This window comes from Chenopodium album, chromosome 7, assembly GCF_948465745.1.
Source record: "Chenopodium album chromosome 7, dcCheAlbu1.1, whole genome shotgun sequence".
In the NCBI taxonomy this organism is placed as follows: domain Eukaryota; kingdom Viridiplantae; phylum Streptophyta; class Magnoliopsida; order Caryophyllales; family Amaranthaceae; genus Chenopodium; species Chenopodium album.
In genome coordinates, this window is record NC_137840.1 from 50,597,990 (window position 1) to 50,621,202 (window position 23,213).

Below are 23,213 nucleotides of genomic sequence, written 5' to 3' on the forward strand. Positions count from 1 at the left end.
TCTCGAATTGTACCCCATCAAGAGCTGGAGTGGGAGTAAGGTGTGGAAAATCTGTAAGCTTTGGTTGTGAATAATCACTGAGCTTCTTAGGTACCACCATATCTGCTTCTGGATCTGATGGAATTTCCGAGTCACTAGAATCAGTTGGAGGGTCTCTTCGATTATTTTCTTCCTCAGAACCCGCCAGGATTTGTCTGTAGAGATTCTTTTGTCTATGGAACGAGTGCTCGATCTCAGGATCGAATGGAATGTAACCTGATCTGGAACACCTGGACATAAACAAAGAACTAAAAGACAAATATGAGAATTGCCTCAAAGAACTAACGTTCTCTGAGACAATAGGGGATAATCTAGACTACAAAAATAATCAAAAAATAAAAATAAAACCGTTTCCCCGGCAACGGCGCCAAATTTTGACAAGCTAAAGTCATATCACCTAATCAAAAGTAATTCCTAAATCCTCTAACTAATGTAGATAGGGAAGTAGGGTCGAATCCACAGGGAAGCTGGTCTTTCTATTCCTAATTAATTTAAGCAATCTAAATTATCAAGTAACAATTTAATAATATGGATATAAAACTAAACTACGGAGATTAAGAGTAAAGAGAAAACAATGAATAAAGGCCTAGGGCATAGGTTCACCAATAAATAACATTCCAGGGTAAAACATAATAATCAATCATCAATGCACCAATTAATCAGATCATAAAGGGCTTTCTCTACGTATTACAATCACATAATTAATCTACCAGTATTAAATCTCATCTCTCGAATCTCGATTTAACCATTTATAAATTAACCTGCCTATTGAAACTAGACCTAAACATCAATTCTCATCTCTCGAATCTCGAATTAATATTGTCAAACTCATGCATAAGAGATCAGGCCTAATCTAGTCACAGAGCATTAAATCAATCAATAGGAAATTAATCAAGCATTGATAATCAACAATAATAAATTACCCCTTCATATTATTTATGGATCCCCACAAACCCTAGAAAGGAAACTACTCACACATAATTAAATCTAAACTAATCAAAGCAATAAAATAAGACATGATCGAAGGAATAAAATAAATAACTGAGATTAAGAGAAAAGAAATCGTTACCAAAGTAATCTGGAATTAAGAGTTGAGTTAAGGACAAAGTTGTATAGAGAGAATACTAATCTAAAAGCTAAGTAGAGAGAAAAAATCTAAGAGAAGAATTAAGAAAGAGTAAAAGAATACTAAACTTGCGTAACGGAAAAGTATTTATAATAAGATAGAATCCTAAACTAAAACAAACTTAAACGACGCTAATCATCTCCTAAAGCTGACACGCGCCCGATCGGGCGAGGCACCGCCCGATCGGGCCTGCCTTTTTCTTCAGGTGATCGTTTCTCGCACCCGGCCGGGTGCGAGTTCGGGCGCCAGCTTCTCTTCCCTGCCCGGTCGGGCGCGCCTTTGGGCGGGAGCTCTAATAATGGTCGGGCGTCACTCTTGGGCTACTCCTTGGACTTCGATTGGGCTCCAATTCTTCGGGTCAATCCGTATTTCCTCTTCGGGTCTTGAATACTAGGTCCAAATGCCCCAGTATCACATATACCGAGCCCTTAATCACCGGTTCGATGGCTCTAACCGGTCTTGGGCTATAAAAACTAGTTGTGCTTCTCCAATGCTAGTAAATTCCATAATATCTCGGGAAAATGCTCCAAAAGTGCAAATCCCTACAAAAGTCAACCAAATCTACGAAAACACTATAAAACACAATTAGTAATAAAAGTGGCTCTAAAGAGCAAAAAAACTACTAATTATGACCATGGGACGGGGGTAAAATACTATATAAAATGGACATATCAATTATAATTGTAATAATTTATGATTATTATTATGTTGCTTGATTATATTCATTGTTATTGCTTGATCACACCTTTTATGCATGTTTAAAGGAAATTTGTACTTGTAATCACGCTTAATGAGATAATTATTAATTTTGTTAGGGTTACTTTGATTATAATTCAAGTGATCGCCAATAATAGATTTATTTGTGCATTAATATTCAACCAACATAGATAAACAGGTTTAGAGCTAAACCTATTGATTGCATGTTAGTCAGAAAGCCCATATGAATACGATCAGAATAAAGTAGAGGCCTATTATTAGGGCAGGTTCAATCTCTTTTAGGTTGGATTTGTACCTTCATCCCCGAACTACCAGCCAAGGTTCCAGACCTATTGGAGTTGACGATCTCCTGGATCGTTAAGGGGTGTAACCTTCACCCTGTGAACGGTTTACAAGTTCCTAAAACTTGTTGGCGACTCTTTTGCTCTATCTTCTTTCCCTTTAGACGCCACCGTACTTTACTGTATGATCACAGTGGGGTTCAAGTTAGGGGTAATGCTTGAAATATTCCCTATAGTTTTTTGGCGACTCCAGTGGGGAGGATTTATATTTTAATTCCTAAAATTTATTTTGGCAATGATTTAGAATGAGTGGATGAGACTCGAAAAGTTCTAAGTATTTCATGTGCGTAATTTTGATTAACATTATTGTCATATTCATAAAAAAGATCTCATTGGAAAGACGTAATGAGTTAAAAACATAGGATTTTACACGTAGGAAATTTGAGGAATATCTTTCACAACTAGGATCGAAATAATGCTGCGTGAAACTGGAAAATTTTATCGAGCATAGAAAGCTGCTGAGGCATGTAGGAACTAGCGTCAGAAAACAGGGTCTAGCGCCGATGATTTGACTATGGCGCCAGGCGATAACTCCTGTCGCCAGGCGCCAAAGCCAAATTGCGGCGTCGACCTCTGTTTGCTGGCGCCAAGTTCTTCCAATACCGAGCCAGAAATATGCGTTCTAATTTTGACCAGTTTTTAGCACTATTTGCTCGATCCTACTTCCTGATTGAGTTTTTCTCACTGTGAAACCCATATGTGTTCTACATATGGACATAACCCTCTGGGAATTCATGCTCCATCTACGTGATTGAACGCTCTGTGCAACAAAGGGTACATCCGAGAATGTTGAATTCACCAAACCATGGAAGCAAGTTTTTAACTCGCGGTGTCCCATCCACTCGCGCCAACCCTTCAAAGGTAAGGCTTCCGCGTGGTGCATCTGGACAATTAACCATGGACCCTCTTTGACTAACCCATATCCTGAACTTTAGAAAACTAGAGCCATGGTTAGGTTGCAAACTCATTGCATCATGTTGTGACTATTTGACTACTTGTGCATTATTTGCTTGTGCATATTTACATCTGATTAAACTAATTTTTTGATTTGACTTGTAATTATGAATATGCCTAAATAAACTGCTTACTGATTAAAAGGAATTTGCCTAATTAATTAATTAATTAATTTGAGTAATTAAAGTCTAATAATTTAATCGGGACTGACTTAGTACGACTTTAGGCATACCCTGTAGATTAATAATACCGAAAGCAGTCCTAGATCAATGTTCCAGCAATGGCGCCGCGATTTGGGCTACAGCGTCACTATGTGGAGTGCAGCGCCTAGCGACAGCTCTATTGTCTAGCGTTTCACCGCAGATTGCGGCGCCAGTCCTGTTGTTTCGGCGACAGTTCGGTATATTGCTCTAGTCATCACTTTGTGTCTAATTAAACAGTTTGCTAATCAATTCGATTATTTTGTTAACAACAGTACCTTCAGTAAGTCCTTAATCGAGTCCAGTCACATAGTCTAGCCACATGGTCTTACACAAGAGTCTTAATATGTCACCTACACTCACTACACTCAGTAGTCTTAGCACACACTTTGAGTATATATCACCATGACCATATCTTAGGTTCATGCTTAAGTCGGTTTTTTTCCGTCATTTGAGTTGGGGGTACATTCTACTCCTAATTTTTCATATCTCTCCATATACATCATCTTTCTCCATATCACAACCTTCATTCTTTCTACCTTCTTCTATCCATTGCATGTTGGATAGAGTTTGAGTCAAATAATTAACAGTGAATATCCCTAATTTCCCTTTCCACAGTACTTGGTCAAGGAGAGAAGGACGATTAATCAAAGACAACCTCTTTGTTCAAGTCTTACTTTTTGATAAATCGATTCGTCAAAAGAGGAAATCTAAAAAGATAATGGCAAGTCAGGAAGAAGTCAATAAACTTAGGAATCAATTGACTAATGTAACTGAGGTGTTGAAGGCTTTAACCCTCAAAATCAATGATCCTGTAAAGCAACAACAAATGGAGCTCATGCAAGAAAGCTTGAGCAAGCTATCTAGTGACTACAAGTTCTAGGGCATTAGTTCACAAGGGGTCTTGGTGGACAAGAAGCTTCTTCCGCAGAAGTTCAATGCCACTGACATCTTTGAATTCAAGGCAACAGATAATCCTTATCTTCACTGAAGAGCCTTTGAAACTATAATGAACATTAAGGGAACTGATAAGAAAGTCTTTCATTCCTTGTTTTCCTTGTCTCTTGAAACCGTTTGCCAACAATGGTTCTTCTCCCTTGACAAAGAGAAAACCTCTCCCTGGGAATCAATAGTACGCGCTTTCATTGATAGGTATAAATGCAATATTCAAGTCGAAACTAATTATAGACAACTTGAGATGCTAAGACAAAGAGAGAATGAAGGTTTTACTTCTTTCTTCAACAAGTGGAGGGAAACTTCCGCTAAAATGATTGAGGTGCCTTCCGAAAAAGAATCTGTAAGGATGTTCATCAAAAATTTACAAGAAAAGTATTCAAAGCACTTAAAATATCAACACAACTTGAATACTTTCAAGGCCGTTTATGACATCGGAATCGAGATTGAAGACGACAACGCAAAGCAAAAAGCTACTAACAATAGTAACCACGGTGGCTGGAAAGGAAAGAAGAACGACAATCCTTCTTCTTCCGAAAACGCCCACTCTAGTAACAATGTTAGTACCTATGATCTCAGTGAAGTTTTAGCCATGGATAACCAAGGACCTAAGAAGCAACTAAGGAAATACTTCACCCCCATTGGGATGAGCTACGATACCGCCTTCGATCAACTCCATGCTAAGGGACTCATTACTCCCATTGGACCTATTCAAGATCCCACACCTGAAAAGAGATTGCCTAGTTGGAATCCAAATGAACATTGCAAGTACCATCGAGGAAACGGTCATACTACCGATTAATGCTACAGGTTTCAAAATCTCATTCAAGATCTAATAGAAGCAAATAAGATCCCATTGCCTCTAGCTAGCGAGAAGACTGGGTGATGATGAAGCAAACAACACAAGACAAGAGGCGAGCTGCAACGACAAGATTTCATGACCTCCTTTTCTATTTCTTTTTCATTTTTTCCTTTCCCCAATAAGTCTAGCATAGACACCTTTCTTTTCCCTTAGATTAATTTTGTAGATTCTTTCTTTTTCCCTTTTAATAAAATGAGCGTTTATTCCTATAACAATTAGCATTGATAAATTGACTTTAGTTGACTTTTTAGAGTTTTTCAGAATAAAAAAAGTGTTTTTATGGAAAATACGATTTTGCCCTCTTGTACGGTTAAATTTTATCAAAATAAGAAAACGCGTGGAAAACTGGATTCCAGCGCCTGGCGCCACTCCTGGCGTCTGGCGCCAGAGTCTAGCGTCTGGCGCCAGATCCTGTTGTTGGCGCTGCAGTCGTGTTTTATTATTTTCGAAACTCTTATTCTTTTTTATCATATCTGGCAGATTTTCTCTATAAATAGCCTTCTAAAATTCCGTTTTCAATCATCAACAACTATCAATTTTCCATCAACAACTCTCTAATTCTCCTCTCTCTCTAATCTAAATCTTACTCTCTCTCTCTCTTTTCTAAACTAGCTTTTTGCATACAAAATTCCGCATTCACAAGATTTATAAACACCTAGCCAAGTTCGAAGTTGCCTTCGCCCTAGACATTTTTATGAGGGGTTTGGTCCCAAATCTCTATTTCAATTATTTAATTTAATTGTTGATTTTATGTTCTACTTGAAGTTACTAACGCGTGTATTTTGTTATTAGAAAGAGGTACGAGGCATCCAAGTAAGTGCTTTAATTGATATTATTATATAGAAATCGTTTCTAGGTTGTTATTATGATATAGAAATCATGCTTAGGGCGTTTTGATCTTCCTAGTATCATGTTTAGGGTAATAACTATAATTTCTATTATCAAATATGACAATTGTGATTCCTGCGATGCTTCCTATTCTTTTCCTAATATTCATGTTAGTATCATGTTAAGGATAAATATTTGATCTTTGATGTTTAGTGACATGCTAGGGTTTGTTATTAATCTTGTTAGTATCATGCCTAGGATCTTGCTATTATTATGCTTTAACATGAATATTATGATTATAATTATTATGATTATTTTAATAATTATTATTTTTATGATTATTATTATTATGCTGCTTGATGCTGCTTATTGTTATTGCTTGATCACACCTTTTATGCATGTTAAAAGGGAATTTGTACTTGTAATCACGCTTAATAAAATAATTAATAATCTTGTTTAGGGTTAATGTGATTATAATTCAAGTGATCGCCAATAATAGATTTATTTGTGCATTAATATTCAACCAACATAGATAAACAGGTTTAGGGTTAAACCTAATGATTGCATGTTAGTCAGAAAGCGCACATGAATACGATCAGAATAAAGTAGATGCCTATTATTAGGGCAGGTTCAATCTCTTTTAGGTTGGATTTGTACCTTCATCCCCGAACTACCAGTCATGGTTCCAGACCTATTGGAGTTAACGATCTCCTGGATCGTTAAAGGGTGTAACCTTCACCTCGTGAACGGTTTACAAGTTCCTAAAACTTGTTGGCGACTCTTTTGCTCTAGCTTCCTTCCCTTTGGACGCCACCGTACTTAAGTGTATGATCACAGTGGGGTTCAAGTTTGGGGTAATGCTTGAAATATTCCCTACACTAGCAAGCAAACGACCTGACTCCGATCCTCGGCCCAATTCCGTTCTCTTAGTGGGGAATGGACATATTGGGACCTTTCACTACTGGGTCAGCGGGCAGGATGTATCTCATAGTGGCAGTAGACTATTTTACCAAGTGGATAGAAGTCGAACCCACCAAGTACATAAAGGCAGTCCAGGTGAGAACGTTCATATGGAAGAACATCATTACAAGGTTTGGGGTGCCACAGTGCATAGTCTTCGATCACGGGTGCCAGTTTGACTGCGACACTATTAAGTATTACTTGGAGGAAATGGGCACCAAGTATGCAAGTGCCTCAGTCTGCCACCCACAGAGCAATGGCCAAGCTAAAGCGCCAAATAAGCTGATCCTAACGGCTCTACAGAATAAGTTGGAGGAACACAAAGGCCTATAGGCTGACCTAGTCCCAGAGGTGTTATGGGTAAATAGAAACACCGAGAAAGAATCTACTGGGAAAAGCCCTTTCACTCTGGCCTACGGGGCTGACGCAGTCGTCTAAGTGGAAGTGCAAATCCCCAGCCCGAGGATACAACACTATGAGCAGCAGGGAAATGAAAAACACATGCTGGAAGAGCTGGACTTTCTACCGGAGATGAGGCTAAAAGCAGCTCTCAATCTGGCAGCCCGGAAAAGCAGAATTTCTAAGGCTTTCAACAAGAGAGTCAAGCACCGGGAGCTGCTGTCTGGATACCTAGTCCTCAGAAGGACAACAACAGTGGGAAGAGGAAACTAGCATGGAAAGCTATCAACCAATTGGGAAGGCCCCTTCATCATTCATTATCTGGTGGGACCAAGTGCTTTCCTCCTCGCAGATTAAGAAGGTTAAGTCTTAAGGAATAGTTTCAATGCTGATGTGTTAAAGAAATATTTTGTTTAAAAAGTAAAAAGTTGAGTAGAAATTGGAACGCTTACTTTGATTTTGCAAGGGCTCTGTCTAATTCATATCATGTTAATTAAGGCATTCAGGCCATTTCAATTCAATGAAATACGAGCCTCTACGTGAGGAGTATATTGCATAAACTTGTTTAAATATGTCGTGCTTTAGCATCACACACTAACATGCAGACAAAACCACATAAGTGCTGAAAACAGAAAGCACCATAACATGGTGCAGAGAAACAAAATTAAGCATAATAGAACAACCCACCCTAAAATTCGCCTTACCTGCTCAAGGTAAAACAAAGCACCACCTCGGGGACGCATAAGGGGGAGGATTGACACGTTCAACTTGAGCAGGGAAGGGCAGAAAAGCGTATAAGGATGAGCTGAGAGAGAAACACTAAGGTTCTCTTAGTCCCACCCAACTCACTCCTTTGAAGGGGAGAAGATGAGATGGACAAGTGATAAGCCCTGACAAAGATAAGTAAGGGGCATAAAACATCAATTCGCAGCAAAACAAGTTGAACGACATAAAAAATTCGCAGCAAAACAAGCTGAACGACATAGAAAAGTCACAGCGAAACAAGCTAGATAACACAGAACGTGCAGCCAAAAAACTGATTGACATGAGTAAGTCACAGCAGAACAAGCTGAATGATGCTTAAACAGGCTATAGCCAAATAAACTAAGCAATGTGCAAACAAGTCTCTACAAAAATTAAGTAGAGTACATAATATACAAGTATCCAGCATGAGAAAGATAAGAAGAGCAGAGCTCATCAAAGCTCCTACAAAATGCGGCAAGGGGCCAGAAAACGTGAAGGTCCTCTACAGCCAAATTAAAAATAAGAATCGGGAAAACAGGGAGACCCAACCTACGAGGCTTCACTAAGCACGTTGAAGGGGCTGCTATGCTAAGGTCTAGGTACTACTACACCGTGGCTTAGCAGCAAATCCAAGCAAACACGCAAACTACAAGGCAATTAAGGGACGAAATAATAGAAAGATAGATTATCAAATACATACAACGTAAATCTGAACCCTTGCCCACCAGGCAGAGTAAAACATTCAGCAGGAGTCACAATATCTGTAAAGTTGAACCCTCATCCACCAAGATAAGGAAACATTTAGCAAAGCAAGTTAATAAAACACAAGTTCAAGTTAGGCTAGACAGACCCAGTAGCGAAAGGATAAAGTGTTTTGAGAAGGCACAAAGAAAACATAATCTTTGGCGGCTATACACCCCAAAGATAATAACAAAAACTACCTAGTTACCACAGATCTGGGTAAGGGAAACTCAGAGGAACCGCTGGAGTAGGAAGGTGACAGCCGCCAAAACCTTTATTGCCCACCAGCCAAGGTCTCCACCCTAATAGCCGCAGCAACATCGGGGCACAGGGGGACCTTCAAGTTCAGTACAACATGATCAGTAACCTTATAGTTGGCAACGCGAGGGTGATCAACAGGCAAATCAAACAGGCCAACATCTCTAGCAGCCTCAACCTTAGCCCAGAAAGCGTTAAAATAAGCCTGTTGCTCCTCACCCTCACCATATAAACTACTCACACAACGAGCTGCAGCCTCCCAGCCTTCATCATGGCGATAATCCAGTAGCTTGGCAAAGGCGGGAGAAAGCACAAAGGTCCTAAGTGCCTCTTTCCTAGAAGTTTCCAACTCAGTCGAATGCCCAGCCCGCAAATTAGCAATCTCCGCCTCTAACGTTTGCACCCTAGCTTGAGAAGTCTGCATCTATTCCTCGCAGTCTGTCAGCTTGGTCTCGGTGAGTTGAAATTCTCCCAGCTGAAGTTGCAGGGCCTTCGCTCTCTCTCTCTCTCTTAGGGGAGTCACCTCACTGGCCAAGGCATCCCTATTAGAGCGAGCCTGCCAAACCTCCAAATTCTTCTGAGTAAGGGTCAAACCTTGATTTTGGTATTCCTACTCCACTGTAAGCAAGGCATTGGATAAATCCCCAACTGACCTGACAAGCTAATATTAAGAAGAAGAGAAAAAAGAGTAAGCCAGGGTGAAAACCAAAAAGGAGCAAAAATAAACCAAGTCATAAATAGGAGAATAAACAAAAAAGAAAAAGAAACCAAAGCGTGCCAAATTTGTAAACACAAATTTTAAATATGCAAAATATAGATTCAAAATAAATGCAACAAAAAGCATTTTATTAATTTGATAATTTTGGGTACAATTTCTAATTTGTTCCTCTGATTTGATCTACACTTTGTCTTTGACGTAATTCACAGATTGACTTGATTCTTGAACGAGGGTCGTAGAAGCTTGATCTCGATTGAAGATTTGATGCAGAACTTTGACTTATATTGATGTAGACCTTTGACTTGTTGTTGACGAGGCTTGATTTTGATCAATGACTATTTGATGATGTTTCAAAGTTTTTCTTTCCTTTGTGTTGATGGCCGTCGATTTGAGAGGCATTTCTTTGTAATTTGATTCTACTTGTTTTCCTCCCCTCTTTTCAAATGAGGTAAAGAGTGCTCTTTTTATAGAGTGAAAACATCCTAGGCTTAGAGTTTTTATGTATATTGGATGTTGGGCTTTAACATTAAAAAAAATATATGTAAATGAATTAAAATATGCTAATTTAATATATTTCAATCAAAATAACTAATTTAAATAAATAGTCAAATACCACCGAGTCAGTAATTTGATTTTTAACCAGTATATATCCAATGTGACACTTAAATAATATATTTTCGTTCCTACAAAATGATTTACAAATTGCAATTTATTACTTGTAGGGAATATTTCAAGCATTAATCCCTAGCTTGAACCCCACTGTGATCATACACTAAAGTACGGTGGCGTCCAAACGGAAAGAAGATAGAGCAAAAGAGTCGCCAACAAGTTTTTTAGGAACTTGTAAACCGTTCATGAGGTGAAGCTTACACCCCTTAACGATCCAAGAGATCGTCAACTCCATAAGGTCTTGAACCAAATAGGGTTCGGGGATGAAGGTACAAATCCAACTTAAAAGAGATTGAACCTGCCCTAATAATAGGCCTCTACTTTATTCTGATTGTATTCATGTGCGCTTTCTGACTAACATGCAATCAATAGGATTAACCCTAAACCTGTTTATCTATGTTGGTTGAATATTAATGCACAAATAAATCTATTATTGGGGATCACTTGAATTATAATCATATTAACCCTAACAAGATTATTAATTATCTTATTAAGCGTGATTACAAGTACCAATTCCCTTTAAACATGCATAAAGGTGTGATCAAGCATTAACAAATATAAATAATCAAGCAACATACTAATCATAAATAATAAAATTATAATAATAATCATGTTAAAGCATAATAATAACAAGATCCTAGGCATGATACTAACAAGATTAATATCAAACCCTAGCATGTCACTAAACATCAAAAATCAAAGCTTTAACCCTAACATGATACTAACAATCATAAATATTAGGAAGAACATAGGAAGCATCATAAAAATCATAATTGATATTATATTCTTTACCCTAAACATGATACTAGGAATTAAAATAATAATCTAAGCATGATTTCTGTATCATAATAACAATGAAAACCATTAAAGCACTTACTTGGATGCCTCGTACCCCTTTCTTTCACGTCTAGGGCGAAGGAAACTTCGAATATGGCTAGGTGTTTCTAACTCTAATGAATGCGGAATTTTTATATTTGTGAGAAGGCTAGTTTAGAAGAGAGAAAGAGAGTGATCAAGAGAATCTGGATGAGAGTTGGTGAATATTCATGAATCAAAACGGAGATATTAGAACGCTATTTATAAAGAAAATCAACCAAAAAGATAGAAAATCTAAACAGAGTTCTGACGCGTAAAACATGAGTTAGCGCCAGACGCTAACATTAGCGCCAGCGCTAACGCTAGCGCCATGCGCTAATGCTGGCGTTTGGCGCTGACTAAGATTCTGACGCTTTTTCTTAAAATCAGATAGAAATTGCCGTACAGGAGGATAAAATCGTATTTTCCTCAAAAACGTTCTTTTATTCTGATTAAAACTCTAAAAGTCAACAAAAGTCAATTTATCAATGCTAATTAGATTAGGAACGAAAAGAACCTTCTAGAAGAATCTAGAAGACTAAAACCATTCCTATTAGGAATGATAAATCCATATTAGGCCCTCCTCTAGATCATTGGGCCGCATATGAGGCTCAAACCGGGCCCTGTTCGGTAATTTGGCCATAACTTCCTCAATATTCATCGGAATTGGGCTTATAATATATCGTTGGAAAGGTCTTTTCAAGCCCCATCCAACTACACTACTATTGGACCCATATCATGGACCAACCAAACTGGATTGACTGTTTTCTTAAAATAGATTTTAAAAAACAGAGAGAAGAGAAAAGAAATTAAAACTATCCGCAATACTAAACTTTCCACACTTTCACTTCATTCGATTATGATTCTACGTAAAAGGTACTCATCACTGGGTTTGGTTTTGGGGAGACACAAATGGGTGTCTACAGAAGCCCCCACTTTGACTGAGTTTGGAGAAACGCAAGTTTCGAAAACAAAAGTCAAAGTAGCGATAGGGACGGAGAATGATTCAGAACGTTCTGCGATCCTAAATCACTCTTGTAACGCCGATACCTGCAAACTAGCATTAGCTAAACAGATAAAAGAGTTAAGAAACGCGTATCTTGCACCGTCGAGCACACGTCTCTAAAAGTAACCGATTTGTTGCTGTATATCGTTTTGATGACCTCCCGCAAGAGAATGCCATCCTGCTTGAAGACTGCTACGCTTGAAACTGCCTCCAATATCGAAGATTGCTTCGCTTGAAACGATCCTCTTCCGCTTTGTGACCATCTTCCATATCTTAGGGAACACAATCGAAGACAACTTCGCTTGAAATCACCTTCAGTTGTTGGTGACAACTCTCCACAATCTAGGGAATGCTGCTGAAGATATCCTCGCTTGAAGCTATCCTCATCTGTTGCGATAATTTTCCAAAGAAAATTACCGAAGATCTCCGCTTGTCGATCTTTAAAAGTTCGCTTGAACTTTGCTTCTGCTATGCCTGTACGTCGGCGCTTTTACTGCTTTTGAACCTATATGTCGGTGCCTTTTGCTGAATTATGAACCAATATGTCGGTGCTTTTTTGAATGAACCAGTATGTCGGTGCCTTTACGATGAGCCGATTACTAAAAATCATGTCAAATTGCTTAGAGGGGCTAACTGGCGTACAAAGGAACCCGAAAATATATTGCAAAAAAGTCGGAACAACCGTACTGAGTGGCTGAACATTCTAGCGCCGCTAAAATACCATCAGCGCCACTTATCTGGCTGTAGCGCCAGACGCTGGAGCTAGCGCCAGGCGCTAAGCTTATCGATTGACGCCAAGGTCTGGCGCTTGGCGCTAGAGTCGGGTTTTCCTTAAATACCCTTCTCCTCTTCATTTCCGCTGCTGTTGCTCGTGTTTCTTGCTCGAGAATTCTCAAAACTTCATTTGATCCGTTCTTGCTCGTTTCTCAACCAAATTCACTCAAATTTGTTGCAAATCAAAGCTTATTCCATCGATTTTCCCGATCTATGTAAGTTTCCTTTAAACTCACACCGGTTTTAATGAATTTTGTGCATGTGTTTATTCTCGAATTTCTTGAAAATTCGAAACTTAGAATGCTTAATTCTCTTTGTTTATCAAATTTTATGCCATGAAATTGCTTGATTATGTTTATATATTGCCTTGGGAGTAATTTGAGAATTGTTGACTCAATTTGGTGAAGAAATGAACAAATTGCCATTGTTGAACCTCTTAAGGTTGAGAAAACAATGTGGCTTGTTCTTGATGTTTTTGCTAGCAATTCTTGTCCTTTGTCACAATAATTACTATAGTATTGCAAGAAATTGTTTGGTTGCTTGAAAAATGCCGTGCATGCTCAATTTGAATTTGTGCTCTGTTTTAGTACTACGTACTCTGTTTTTTGCGAACATAGTATCATGCAGCTAGGCGAACCTTAGATACTATAGAACCTTAATTTATGATAATTCTGCACAATTTAGCATGGCTAGACAGTGAGGTTCGGGTTCACGGTCCCGAGACGTTCGACGAGAGCACGAGCCCGTAGAGGATGATGCCGAACCGTCCACTTCGCTTGGTCGATTCCCTGAGTGGGATGAGCGGACCTTGTAATTCTCTCCTATCCACCAAATCTCTGAGAGGGTGGGACGGGGCATCACTGTTGGGAGGACGCGCTGTCATGGTTCTGGCTGTGATGGCTTAGGCGATCTGTACAAGATGTACATCGCCAGAGATGATCAGACGAGACTTCTATGGGAGTCTTGCGGTCTTACTGCGCTGTACGAGACCTCCGAGGCCATGGTTGCCTCTAGCGGGGGTAATCATGTAGTTCGTGCTCTGGTGGAGTTCTTTTGGGACACCACCAACACTTTCCACTTCCCTTGGGGTGAGATGATGGTCAATCCTACCGACTTCAGTCTCATCACAGGACTGGAGTTTAGCTCCGTGCCACTGCCGTTCGACAGCGGGATCGACGTCTTTTCTCCTGAGGTCGAGGAGCTGTTGGGTCCGATTGCTATTTGGGCTCGAGCTGAGGAAGAGTCGACTCAGTTCAGTGCTAGGGGGATTCGTCGCTCGACTCTGGCAGCGGCTTTTGACGATGGTGCGACTACCCGAGAGCAGCGGGTGCGCATCTTTGCACTTATCTTGCTGTTAGGGACGTTCTCCCCTGACAAGGGTAGTAGGGCGCTGCTTTACTACCTTCCTGCCGTTCGCGATCTTCATCGGATCGGGACTTATGACTGGGCAGCTAGGCCTATGCTGATTTCATTCGAGCGCTGCAGGACTCGTGTCGATATCGATCCTTTGGGTCGAATGTTGCTTTGTCCAGCTTTTGGAGGGTCGTAGAGGTATTCTTTATTCCCTATAAAGTTTAGCTCTAGATTTTAGCTAGCACTTGCTGATAACTTGTCTTTTTGTAGATCTGGTTCTACGAGTACTTCCCCTCAGCTGCGCCGGCGAGACCGTCGCCACGCAGGGTTCCAGTTAGCGCTTCCTGGGGCAGCCGCCGTGTGGGGATGTCCACTGATTATATCCGAGATTGGATCATCTCGGTATTATTCTTTTCTCATTTGACATTTTGCGATACCTTAGATACACTCTTGCCTGATTGATGCTCTTTGCAGGAGCCTGAGGTGTTGTACCGACCATGGGTCGACCTGGCAGTCCCTGGGTTAGCCGCGCAGTATTCTGTTGAGCGTCGCTATTTCTTGGGGACCTATGGAGCGGTTTCGTATCTTGGAGAGAGAATTGCTATTCAGCATTCTTCTGACACCTTTGTCGTTCATGCTCCTCCACCACGTCACATGTTTAACGCCACGAGGTTGGTGAGCATGTCAGAGGGAACTGGTACTCCTTGGCGATCTTACACGATCCCTAGGCGATGCAATGGGGAGGAGCTATTGCCGTTGTTAGCTCCAGTTCCTGTACCTGCTGAGGATGTGGCGGTATGATTTTCAGCTTTTCACCTTAAGTTAAGTAGCCCCCAAGTAATGCTTTACTGATTTTGTTTTGCCTTTTCAGGATGATGCTGCTGAGTTCGTGCCACCCCGTATGTCTATCCATTATCAGGGGACATATGGGCCGATTGAGGAGATGATTCCTCCGGCTCTTTAGGACGAGCGCTTTGTGGAGCGGTCGATTCCTCGCCACCAAACTCGGGTAAGCTTGTTTATTTGCAACTTTTGTACATATATGTTATGTATGTTTACTGACTTTATTTCTCTAACAGTTCTCACACGAGGTGGTTTCGGCGATTGCACGATGCATAGATGCCTTCCGGAGCCAGCTTGTCCGGATGAGGAACGTGGCTACCTGTCGTCGAGACGACGCCGTTCGGGAGGTTGTCTTCCTTTCATATGTTTTTGTATTACCGCTTTTAATTTGCCTATTTCTAATCTTAATTTCTTTTGCAGGGTCAGCCCATTCCTTCTCGTACCCGAACGAGACCTGAGGCGCGGAGGGATCCAGCGAGGTCTAGCTCAAGACGTCGCCGCACTACATCGGGAGGTCGGGGCGGTCGTTCTGAGGCTGCTCGTACTGAGGCGGTAGAGGGCTCAGGCTCTTCATCTGAGGGTGCACATGCTGCGCCGGTAGGCCAGGGAGAGGCTACCTCGGCTGTTAGAGGTGGTGGGATGTACGAGGTCGGCTCATCATCGCAGCAGCCTCCGCAGCCTCAGCATCAGGTTGATCTTGGGTGGACGGGTCCCGTGTTGAGCTTTCTTCCTCCCGCGGAGAATGGAGCTGGTGCTGGAGCTGGTGGAGAGGTTACTCCTCGTACGGCGGAGTTTTATGAAATGATGGGTTTACGTCCCCCGGCGCCGTAGTTTGTTCCTGTGCTTTTCATTATTTATTTTGACTTTGTATAGAACTTTGCCTTTTAGTTAGACTCATTACTTAGACATGTTTTGTATATACATACTATTATGAGTTTATTCCTTATTTATCATGTTTTTCATTTTATTATTATTATTATTATTATTATTATTATTATTATTATTATTATTATTATTATTATTATTATTATTATTATGTGTATGTTTGTGTATGCAAGGAAAATGTGAAAAATAATTTTGCGCAAAAATTCCGTCAATTTTATTATTGATGGAGGGTATCTGACTTTCTCCCCCAAAAAAGAAAAAATGAAAAAAGGAAAAGTCACATAAAATATTGACTTGGAAGGTAGTCCAAATAAAATCAGAAAAATAATATAATTAATATATTAGCTATATTAATTAAAAGGGAGGAATAAATGAATATTTTAGAAAAAGATAAGGAAACCGTAAAGTCATTAGCAGACTCGAATCAGATTAAAAACACGGTTTTTTTGAAAGCGCGTACAATGAGGCGTATTGGCGCCAGCTAGCGCCACGCGTTTTGGTGTAGTGCCAGACGCTACACTTAGCGTTTGGCTCCAGGCTTTGGCGTCAGGCGCCAATATTGGCGTCTGGCGCTAATGAGCGCTGGCTCCGAATTCTTCATAGATTAAAACTGCTCCGATTTTGTGCATAAATAGCCCCCTGCCCAGCCAATTCTCTTCATAATTTCAGCAGATAAAATATTTCTTAGCTTTTAGAAAAAAATAATATCATGTCTCTAGTCACCAAAAGTTTTACCAACTACACCCATGAATGGTGTCGGTCACTTAATGCCAAAGAGAGAAAAGAATTAGATGTTTTTCACTTGGGGGGTATTTATGGTGTCAAAGGGGTAGATCTTGATTTAGATTTTATTCATACCGCTCTAGAATATTGGGATGTAGATACTCATTACTTTAGAATAGGGTATGATGAAATTAGCCCTTTGCCGGAAGAATTTGGTGCTATTTTAGGTTTCCCTGCAATAGATCTTGTAGTAATCCCTAGAATAAATGAATATTATTATAAGGATTTTGAACGCTTCTTCAATTTAAAAGATAAAGATCTATCAAAAATAGTAGATGGTAGCGTAGTTAATTTGAAAGAATTTGCTCGCCATTATTTTGATAGGCCTTATTCTGAATCTTTTCATGTTTATAGAAGAAGGGCTTTCTTATTTTGCATGTTTAATCAATTTTTCCCTACTAGTGGTAAAAATAATGAGGGCCAATCAATTATATCCACTGTATTAGAACAAATTGAATCAGGGAGAAATCCAATGCCATTAATAGTTGGAGAGACCATGCTTTGTCTTGATGAATTGAAGAGGAATCCAAAAGCACCTTTTCGGGGCTCTCCAATTTTATTACAGGTAGAAAAATAATACTTTTAATTACGGAAATCAAAAATATATTTTTGTATAGTAATAATAATTTATTTGCATTGCAATATTTACAGATGTGGCTAATGGAAAGACTGGAATTAATTAGCCCTCCGGGCAACATTGAGAAGTATACTCCAAATTGCTTCGTGAGAAGGAAGAAACGCTTCTCTAAGATGGGGCGCCATGAATGGAAGAAGGTCTTCGAGTCTTGTAATTTTACCATCAAGTGGGTCATCCCTTGGTGGAAAATAGAAAAGATGGTTGGTGTCAACAAGTAGCCTTTCTGTCGTCTTCCAAGCTTGTCCCGTATGACTTTTTATTATCCCTGCAGGGTAAAAAGACAATACGGCTTACTTCAGACTATTCCTTCCGGTGATCTTCGTCGTCCCTACGAGTTCCTTGTCTCCCACGAAGTAGACAAATTTGATGCTTATTGGAGCGCTAGACCTTTATGGGAAGTCATTACCCAAAAGGTTCCTCCTTCCCTGCCCAATGATGTGAAAAGGTGGCTTCTGAAGAAGCCTTCAAAGGACGTGAAGAAAAATCAGGGTAAAACTGATGTGAAGAGCCGTCTAGGTGACAAGGTGATTCCTGTTAAGGAACGCCTAGGTGAAAGAATTGAGTTCAAGACACCTATAATACCTAAGAAGAAAAGTACTGCAAAAGATAAAGGAAAAAGGAAAGCTGACACCACAGAAAAGAAAGCCTGGGTAGAAAAGAAGCATGGAGTCCTAGATGAGGGGGAAACTATTTACTCCAAGATTGAATGTAGGTCCTCTAAAGGATGCCTACTACCTAAGGTTATGGATGAGGAGGAAGAAGCAGACAAAAATTGGAAAAGGGAAAAGAAAGAGAAAGAAGATTAAGAGCATTGCTTAATTTCCAATTATTAGACTTAGTTTATTATTATTTTTTTATTTAAAGTTAATTTATTTAAGCTTTATTTAAATTCCATCAATAATATAATTTATTTTATTAATGAAATTCCAGCTTTTAAATTAAATTATTTACTTTAAATTTATTTTATCAAAGCAATGAAAATCGAAGAATTAATTTTTCAGAAATTTTTCGAGTACGGAAGTCGAAATTTTTTCGAAAAACACCAAAATATTCCCAGACTTGTAACTGTAAATTGGCGCCACAGATCTGCGACTGGCGCCGACTGCGGCAGTCTGGCGTCAGGCGACGGATGTTGTCATCTGGCGCTGATGTTCATCGGTTGGCGCCAACATTCTTCGGCTGCCGCCGGAACGTTATCCGTGACGCCGATATTTCGTCGATCTTCTGTCGAATTTTTATTAATTCTGGGATGCGAGATTTTAAAAAAATAAAGTGGCCGCACCCGTTAAGGGTTGCCTACGTATCCTTTCTTAAGGAATCAGGCTAAACGAAGCTCTCTTGAGTATCCTACTTAAGTAATTATGGGTAGTATTTCTTAAGTTGGTCAAGATTTGTCATGTTCGAGAACTCATTGCCATCCATATCAGTTAATTTTGCAGCTGCACCTCCTGACAGGATCGTTTTGACAATGTAGGGTCCAGACCAATTAGGTCTAAATTTTCCCCTTGGATCTAAAACATTTTTCCTTAATGCTTTTAACACCAAGTCTCCTACTTTGATGTTTCTTGTCTTGACCTTCTTATTAAAATGCCTAGCCATACGAGTTTGATAACAGTGAGTGTGATGTAGAGCTTCTAGTCATTTTTCATCAAGTAGAATTAGCTCTTCATATCTTGCCCTAGTCCATTCAACTTCATCGAGTTTGCTCTCTAACGCGATGCGTAGAGATGGAATTTCTAGTTCGACAGGTTGTACGACATCCATTCCATAAACTAAGGAAAATGGCGTATTTCCTGTTGATGTGCGAATTGACGTGCGATAACCCCACAATGCAAAGTGAAGTTTGTCAGGCCAATCCTTATAATTTTCTGTCATTTTCTCGATGATAGTCTTTAGATTTTTATTAGCTGCCTCGACCGCTCCATTTGCTTGAGGCTTATAAGGGGAAGAATGATGATGTTGAATGCCATATTTTTGTAGCAATTCTTCACATTCGGCTTAAAAGTGAGTTCCATTGTCACTTATCATTTCATGTGGGACTCCGTATCGGCAAATAATATTTCTCTCGATAAAGAGTGCTACATGTTTTCCAGTGAGTTTAGCGTATGACTGTGCTTCAACCCACTTTGTGAAGTAGTCAGTTGCCACTAGGATATATTCGTGGCCTCCTGTTCCTGGGGGAGTGATTTTGCCGATGATGTCAATTCCCCATGTAGAGAACGGCCATGGCGACGTGTAGGTGTAGAGCAAGGATGGAGGAACATGTTGTAAATTGGCTTAGATTTGGCATTTAGGGCATCTTTTTACGTATTGATGGCAATCCCTATTCATTGTAGTCCAATAGTATCCTTCTCGCATTATCTTTTGGACTAACATTTTGCCATTTACGTGAGTCTCACAAATTCCTTCGTGGACTATCCTCATTGCTCTTTGAGCATCCTTTTTTCCTACACATAATAGAGCTTGACCCTTAGGTACCCTTTTATGTAATTTGTTGTCTATGAGTACATATTGGGAACCAAGAGTCTTAATGCTCGTTTTGCTCTTTTGTCAGCATGGGGAGGGTATTCTCCTTTGGTGACGTAGTTGATTATATCCGTGTACCACGGTTCTTCTTCTTCTTCTTCGTCTTGGACAACTTCATCATCTTCTATAGCTTGAATATATGCTGGTTTGTGCCTTTTTTTTATAGTTAGAGGCATTTGCTCGATTTCCGTAGAAATCCTAACCATTGACGCTAGTCTTGCCAAGGCATCAGCAACTTGATTTTTTTTTCTCTAGGTAGATATGTGTATTATACCTTCTCTAACTGATTAGTAAGAGTTTCCAGATAGGTTTGGTAAGGGGCTAGACTTTCGCTCCTTACTTTCCACCTTTTGGAGATTTGATTGATGATTAATGAAGAGTCCCCGAATATCCGTAACTTTTTTACTCCTAATGCCAAGGCTGTTTCAAGGCCTACCACACATGCTTCGTATTCAGCAGCGTTGTTGGTAACGTCGAAATCCAGCTTTATGGAGATTGGAACATGCTCTTCTTTAGGTGATACTAGCAATATCCCTTTTGGTTTGAGGCTCCGTCGAAGTATAAGGTCCAAGTATCATCTTCAGTGACCATCAAGTCTTCATCTGGAAATTCATTGTCTTGTATTGGCGTCGAGTCTTCTATTGGAAAGTCTGCTAGAAAGTCTGACACCACAGATCCTTTGATAGCTTTTTGCGGCATAAACCTTACATCAAACTGGGCTAAATTGACTATCCATCTTGATATGCGTCTATTGAGTGTAGATTTCTCGAATAGATACTTGAGAGGATCTAAACGGGAAACTACAAAGACTGTATGCACTAGCATGTAATGTCTTAACTTGGTTGTGGCCCACACCAAGGCGAGGCACAATTTCTCAAGTGGTGTATATCGTACTTCATATTCGAGCATTTTCTTACTTAGATAGTAGATTACGTCCTCTTTGCCTTCTACTTCTTGTGCTAGCATAGCTCCCATTGTCTCTTTGGTAACTGTTAAGTACAACCTAAGAGGTATTCCGGGAAGCGCTGGTGCTAATACGGGAGGATTTGCGAGATAGGCTTTGATCTTTTCAAAGGCTTTTTGAAACTCGTCATCCCATATTACTGGTACATTTTTCTTAAGCTTTTTAAAGATTGGTTCACATATCGTTGTCCATTTTGATATGAACCTACTTATGTATTGCAACCGGCCAATAAATCCTCGAATTTGCTTCTCGGTCTTGGGCGGTGGCATTGACATGATTGCTTTGATTTTGGTTGGGTCTATCTCTATTCCTCTAGAGCTTATGACATAACCTAAAAGCTTGCCTGAGGTGACTCCAAAAGCACACTTAGATGGGTTCAACCTCATATTATATTTTCTTAGCCTTTCGAAAAAATTTCTTAAGGCTACTTGATGGCCTGGACGGTCTTTTGATTTTACAATCATGTCGTCCACATATACTTCGACTTCTTTGTGCATCATGTCATGGAGTAAGGCAGTCGCTGCACGTTGGTAAGTGGTACCCGCGTTTTCAACCCGAATGACATTACCGTATAGCAGTAAGTGCCCCATGGTGTTATGAAGGTTGTTTTCTCCATGTCTTCTTCTGCCATGAGAATCTGATTATAACCTGCGTATCCATCCATGAATGAAAGAAGTGCGTGATTTGCTGTGTTATCTACCAGAATATCAATGTGTGGTAAAGGGAAGTCGTCCTTTGGACTTGCCTTATTTAGATCTCGATAGTCGACACACATTCTTACCCTTCCATATTTCTTCGGAACTGGGACGACGTTGGCGACCCATTTGGGGTATTTAGATACCTTGATGAAACCTGCAGTTATCTGTTTTTGAACTTCTTCTTTTATTTTAAGAGCTACGTCGGGTTTCATTCGACGTAACTTTTGTTTTACAGGTTTCATTCCTGGAATTAGTGGTATAGTGTGTTGAGCTATTTCTCTATTAATGCCTGGCATATCTTCGTATGACCAAGCAAATACATCGATAAATTCTTTAAGTAAGTTAATTAAATAGGCTCTTTCTTGTTCATTAAGTGTTAGTCCGATTTTAACTTCTCTTTTATTGGTTGAATCATTTGAGATATCAACCGTCTCAGTTTCTTCAATTACTGGTGTTTTCTTTTCGAGTGTTTCCATTGCTTTAATAAGTTCTTCGTCTTTTTCATTGTTAGTTAAGCAATGCTCGTCATCTTGGGATAAAGAAGAACACAAGAAGTAAGGAGAAGAAATTGTATTATTATACTCTGAGATCATTACATCAAAGAGTGATATGTCCTCAGGGACTTGATCACTAACTATTCTAGGAGAAATAGAAGAGGAGGGTGCTACTACTAAAGACCTAGATGACTCTATAGGGAGAGACTCTGACTCTGACGACTCTTCGAACATCGGTCCTTGCCCCGTCGTGATGGAGATCTTTCTTCCACTTGGAGTCGTCACCTTGACGGTCTTGCGCCACCCTTGTAGTGATCCTTCCGCTGGAGTGATTAGCTTCGAAGGATCGAAGTTTTCACTTTGTAGGACTGTTTGAATGAGCGAGGAGTTATCCTCTTTGTATGTCGGCTCATCCTTTTCTCGCCCAAATAGTAATCCCATGACGTTAAAGTCAAAGCATGAGGGTGCTTTCTCCTTATGGATAGGAGTTGGGATTTCATCTATGAAATAGCAATCCAAGAAAATTTCAAATCCCGGTTGCCTTATGCCGTTTATGACAAATGGCTCAGGAAATTCGTGGCATGGATAGTCCTCTCCTTCTTTTATGAATTGACCATTAAGGGTGAGAGGGTACTGATCCATTGGGATTGCTTTCTTTTGAGTGCGAGCGTCCTTACGTGCCTTTGATTTTTCCTGGGCTCGCTTAAGATCTTTCCGAGTCGGCTCGAAGCCAAGTCCGAATGTATCTAATTTAGGGAGGCCAGGTGACTCCAGCGGTTTTGCTATTCCCCTTTTCTTTCCTAGGGTCATCCCAGGAAAATGTCCTTATTTCTTTAGAATAGCATTCATGATCATGTTAGAATGGGGGTCGTGGCAAAGAGGGGT